Consider the following 6,000-nt stretch of genomic DNA (forward strand, 5'->3'; position numbering starts at 1 on the left):
GTCGGCCGGCCTGTCCATCACCAGGGAAAGAGCAATTCGCCTCTAAGGGAGTAGATTCCCATCCATCCATCACGAGGCTTAGCAGGTAGTCGCCTAGAAATCAATCACACACTAATAAAAAAAAATAATAAAAAAATCCTTCTCCATCAAATTACTACTATAGTGGCTCCCAGAAAAATATATATGTATCCTTGGTGAGGTAAGGCGTGGATTTCATCACATGCATCACATCCATCACTTGTCCAGCCTAAAATGATATTTTCTTTAAAAGATATTGAACCAAGCACATTAAGGAGGGACCCTAGTAAGTATTCATTAATTATATAACTGGAAAAAAAAAAATCCTGTTAGCGTCTGTTTCCATTTCCCTGCCACTAGAAGGGAACAGAAATCTCTCACCTTTTTCCTGACACGGTTTTTAAAACACCAAACATTATCCATTATTTAGGTATAAAGCTAGGAATTTCCAAAGCTCATCAAATGTATCCTAGAAAACTTTAACAACAACAACATTTTGAAACACTAAGCATAAAAAGAAAAAAAAAAATTAGAGTCCTATGGCTGCTTTTAATAGAAATTGAAAGAGGTTTCTGGTTGACGATTCTGTAGGGAGAGGCACTCTGTTACCAGAATAAGATATGCACTTGGTTCCATTTATTACAATGTATTTCCAAAGCGATATAAAAAGACTATTATTTTGCAAATTCATCTCCATATTCAGCTACCAGACAGTTATAAAAAGCAATATACAGCATTCCCTTAATCACAGTAAATTTACAGTCACGTATCTCAGCCATATTCTTGCTTAAGCTTCTCACCTTTCAAATCATTGCATCTGCCTTTCGTCCTCACATGGATTTTACAACATCACGTTTAGCTGGCATCCCATTTGCGCGGAGGAAGGAGGCGGCAGGGAGAGCCGGAGCCGCGGAACAGCCGCGAGGGGCTGACCAGAAGGAACCTGCTGCAGTCGGGGAGGCTCGTGTGCCCCTGTCCCTCGTCTTTCCGTCCCTCAGCGAGTCTCCCTCAGTCAGCTGCGAGCCCGGCTGTCTGGGTTGCCAGTCCCTGACTCAACATTCCCAGCATTCCCGAGGAGCCGGGGCTCCAGCGGCGCGGCTCGGAGCCGCCGGGGGCAGCAGCAGCAGCAGCAGCACACGCAGCGCAGCCCGTGATTCCTGCGAGCGTCTGTCTGTCTGTCCATTCACCGCCAGCCCGCGGCTTCCAGTCCCCACCCCGAGAACGGCTGCGAGTGTGTTACTCACTGTCAAACAGCCTAAAAATACACCTATGGCTGCGTAAAACTGCAGAGCCTAAATTGCCTTCTCGCCGCTGTTCACCAGAGGCCAGAGATGTTCAAAGGTAGGTGCTTCAGAACATGATGTCTAAAAATCCATTGCTATATGTGTGCATTTACAGAAACGGAAACAAACCCAGAAATCTGAATCTGTGTTTTGGCTTAACTTCTTTTACACTTAAGATGACACCCAAATTTATTGGTATTTTTCTCAAAAGCAGTAGTCAGGAAAAAAAAAAAAAAACAAACCACCACAGATTAGCTTCTATGCTAAGCCTGAAAGCCTTTTCCATAAGAAAAATGCAAACTGCATTAAAATTATTCCTGAGATTTTTTTTTTTTATTGAGTGAGAAAACATCTATAAACATCACTGGCTTCTCAATCCTAAGAACAGAGGGTTTGTTCCTCTTGTATTTTTCCCTCCTCTCAATTTTTTTTTTTTTTTTAGCTTAATCACTTTGTATACAATTGCAAGTGATCACCTTCAGGCTTTAGCTTTAATGGACATTCATACATTACACTGCACAAAATTTCACAAACATTTTTTGTGTCTCCTCTTGATCTAATTGCAGTCACTGATATTAAGAACCACTTCAGATCTGTAGTTTCTTTAATATAATTTCTATTTCTCTCTTGCTTACATATTCACCTATAAATGCCCCTATTAAACATTATTGAAAAGAACAACTTTTATGGAATTACCCTTAAAAACTATGCCAAATCAAATTGATTTCAGCCAATCATGTTTAAAATTAGCATAATCCTTTTATTACTGTATCTGAATTATCCAAAGCCAGTTGAAATAATTGGCTGTCACAGATATTTATTTGTAGATGCTAGAATGCCATTCCCAGCAGGTTTGTATTTCCCCAGTAAAGGGACACACTCTTAACAGTACCCACCTACCTTAGCTATAAATTGCAATAGAGGGCAAATACTTTTTCTGAGTTCAAAGTAATGGAATAACCATTATTAAAATGCAAACTTCAATTGCTTTTAAACCTGCACACTTAATTGAAGACATTTCTGTTAAAATAGTTTCAAACCCATGAAAAATATGGACAGAGAAAATCTTTTCCTGGAGAAATTGACAAGAAGGGACACGGTTTTGTATACAAACAATTTCACTTCATCTGAAAAGCAAACAAAGTATTCCTCAAAAGTTAGCAAGCCTCCCTCTGTAAGAAAATGGATAAGCACTACAAAATGTGGGTCACTACAGTGAACGCTTCAGAGCACAAGAAGTGGCCATTTTCAGCTTAGCCCTTAATTTGGATTCAGTATGAAATAAGAATCTCTTACAGACCTGTCTCAATATTGCAAAATCCAGTTCTGTCTCAGTGCTGTTAATGATGACAGGACTTTTGTTCTAAGTGGTGTCAGCTGCTGACAGTTTTTTAAACAATGTGTCACACCATTCCTGTCTATATGAAAAGACAAGGAACATCAGGTCCTGCCTTATTTTTTTTGTGACTCATTCACTGGCAAAGACTGAGGCGATAGCCAGCAAAAGCCAGAAGCATCCTGACACAGGAGCAGTAGCCAAACAATCGCCTTTCCAAGGAATAAGAAAGCTGCCATAAGGCTGCCACAATACTGCAATAAATTAAGCTTGCTGTCATTCAATAAACTTTATAGCAGAGTTCATCACAGCCCATCTCAGAGCAGCAGACCCTCTGCAGGGGACTGTCAGCATTACCAGTGCCAAAGAACAGACTATACCCACCATGTATAATACCATTGGAGAGCTTTGTGGGGAAAAAATATTTTGCCAAATTGTATTCAAAAAGACTTGTTAGAAAAATGTGCATCTCAAAAGAAGGGGGGGAAAGTAATCAGAATTTTACAGCTAATCTACTTATTGTATTAGCAGAAACAACATCCATGCAAAGAACCTCAGGGTCACATAATCCAAACCCTTCAATAACATTCATTCCTTACATTCAAGACAATGCTGGAATCCAAATCCACAGGGTAGGATAATAACAATTGTGTCCTTAAGGCTAACTTCTTTGCAGCTGATGAAAGCTCTCATTTCAGTCTAATCACAGGGCCATCTGTGTTGTCCTCAGTGCCATGATGTAGGTGGGTGCCATTAAGCACAAAAAGAGCAAGATCATATCAGGAAACTAGCACTTTTTTCTCTTTCATTTATTATAAGAGGTTTCCATTAACTACTAGACACATCTTTCAGCCAAGTGTTAAAGGAAAGCAGTCTGTTGTAAAACTTAAACCACTATTTATATTATATTATAAACATACAATGTTTGCACTTGTCAACAATTTCTATCTTCAAATAGATTTTTGGCTAGCAGACTCCAGTTTGTTTTCTACCTTAAAAACACAGCATATTCACAGTTTTTTCTGCTTTCACATCAGGAGCTGTGGAAACCTCACTGAGATTAATGGCAATTTTTTTTTTTTATTTCAATTAGCCCACATTAAGGCCCTAACCAAGTCAAGTAAATATGAAATACAGATTTTCAAGTCTCTTATTTTCCTCCATCTATGCTATACTGATTTTGGAAACAGAAAAGTTTAAAACATATTTATTATTACCATTCTGTTTACTTATTCTACATATAAATAATTCAAAATAACATATAATATATATGGTTACTGTCTTCAATTCCTGTGGATCCCTTCATCATTCCCAATTCTTTCTTCTCACCTGTGGTACTAAGACTTTAGCAGCAGCTAGCTCCCTTTCATAGTCTGGTGAAAATGGATGTTATTTTCTGCTTAATTTCTTTTAAAACAGAAATAAAAATAGAAGCTTGGTTCCTGCTGCATAATTCCTAGCAAGCAACTGCAGGTGTGTGCTTTAAAAAGCCAGGAAAATATATTTCAGCTGTAGTCATTGAACCTGGCCCCACTCTATTCCTCTGTGCTTCTCTAGTGCTACTTGATTTACACTGAAGGTTACAGAACCAGAAAAACAAAAAATATTGCCTTTACCATGATGTGGTGATCAGATTTCGAGTAAGCACTTGACCCTAGAGAAACAAAAAGCTCTAAACTAACAAAATGATTGAAATAAATTTAAATTTTCTCTTGATTTCAGAATGAGGTCCTACCAGTCTAGTCCACAGAGGTGGTGGACTCATCAGTCAGTAACTTATGAATATATAACAACAGTGAATGATGACTCTTAATCAGTTTATATATTCACCTATAAATACCTGCCAAACTGAATTACAAAATAGTTTCCACTACATGTTAAGCTTCTGGTTTTGCTTTCCTCATGACATATTACCCAAGTCTCATCATGGTTTTCAAAATTATTAGTATCATTTATTAGTTATTAATTTACATGATCACATGCCTTCCAAAGGATGAAAAAGTGTTATTTGAATATACCTGAACACACAGGAAGCCATTGAGTTATCTACTCTAATGAATTAAAAAGCAAAAAACAAACAAGGAAAATACACTCTTTTGTAATTACATAATTTAGCAGTTTATCGTATACTGCACAGTTTATATCTATTCAGGACAGAAATAAAGCCACTCTGGCAGATGCCATTAATATCATAGTCACAAATAGAGAAAAATACTAAAATAATTTAATATAAAAAAATAAATCCATCTCACAGAAGTTCTCCAGCTTCCACGTCTCAAAACAGGGCTATTAATAGGCTTTTGTACCAACTCTGCAAGGTATTTCAGAGAGTTAAAAATATTTCTTAGGAAAATTTAAACTCCAGGAAGTTCTAATAGTACATAGCAAATACAGCTTAAACATCTTGAATTACATTTAACACTTTAAATTTTATCAATGGCCCTTTATTTTCCTGGTTGGAAACACTGTATTACTGTACACATGTATATACACAGTGACTGTTATATAGAAACGCTGCTAAATGAACGCTGACTAGTAAAGTCTTAAATGATGATTTCAGGTTTTTTTAATCATTTTAGACACATCAGAGCTAAAATCCAACTGACTTTTCAGTAAGAATTAAGCTTTCAAATGCCAACATCACTCCCGAAAGGTAAATCCAGATACTAAAATTTTACTTACAAGTGTCAGCATCAGACATTTCATCTCAAGGCAGCTGAGGTTCTTCTCCAATTCTCCAGTTTCAGGAAACACATCTCCTTCCCTACTTACAATCTCAAGCTCTACAGCAAACTTGGCAGGTACAAACACTAGGATTGTAGGACTATTTATCACCCCCAGTCCATCACCTTCTCCCAGCAGAACTACAGAGCAGTTATTCAGTGAGGGAACCTTTTATTGGCAGCACAGGCTTTTCCAATTTTGAGCAGCTGAGAACTGAAGCCTTAATCACATTCACATGGTGGGAGAACAGGGGCAGGACCAAAACTACCTGAGCTGGGGGGGCTCAGCTCTGTCCATCACAGCAGTCCCCAGTGGAACCAAATTTCTGCAGTGAGTAGGGCCCTATTAGATCAACTAAATTCAGGAACAATGTGAAAATAATTAAAAACAGTAGTCTTGTATGGCTGCTTCGAAACTGACAATGAACCTATAGCTGCTTTCCTGCTTTTGTGCCCATTGTGGGTTCTGTTGAGGAGCTGCATGACCAACTGACTAACAAGAAACACATTTTACTCACAACAAGATCTCATAACCATTGGATATCCATTTTGTCATTGAGATTGTCAGTGCTGTTACACAGAATAACAAATAGCACAAGCAATTCTGACTACTTCACTTAACTTCTGGTCTTTAAAATTG

General features: G+C 37.9%; 1 protein-coding gene across 9 annotated transcripts in view; it reads right to left on the minus strand.

Moving 5' to 3' along the window:
• ERC2 (ELKS/RAB6-interacting/CAST family member 2) overlaps positions 1-5,660 on the minus strand; it is a 405,409-nt gene extending 399,749 nt beyond the window's left edge. For 4 of the 9 annotated variants that reach the window (XR_004499197.1, XR_001523926.3, XR_004499193.1 and 1 more), the window contains exon 1: positions 819-1,469. The gene's annotated coding sequence lies outside the window, so the exon portion shown is untranslated. Of the gene's footprint in view, positions 1-818; positions 1,471-5,319 lie in introns of those variants that run through there. The other 5 variants (XR_001523929.3, XR_001523925.3, XR_001523922.3 and 2 more) reach the window with 3 other exon arrangements.
• Positions 5,661-6,000: the final 340 nt, after the last annotated feature.

Source organism: Parus major, chromosome 12 (assembly GCF_001522545.3).
Source record: "Parus major isolate Abel chromosome 12, Parus_major1.1, whole genome shotgun sequence".
Taxonomy (NCBI): domain Eukaryota; kingdom Metazoa; phylum Chordata; class Aves; order Passeriformes; family Paridae; genus Parus; species Parus major.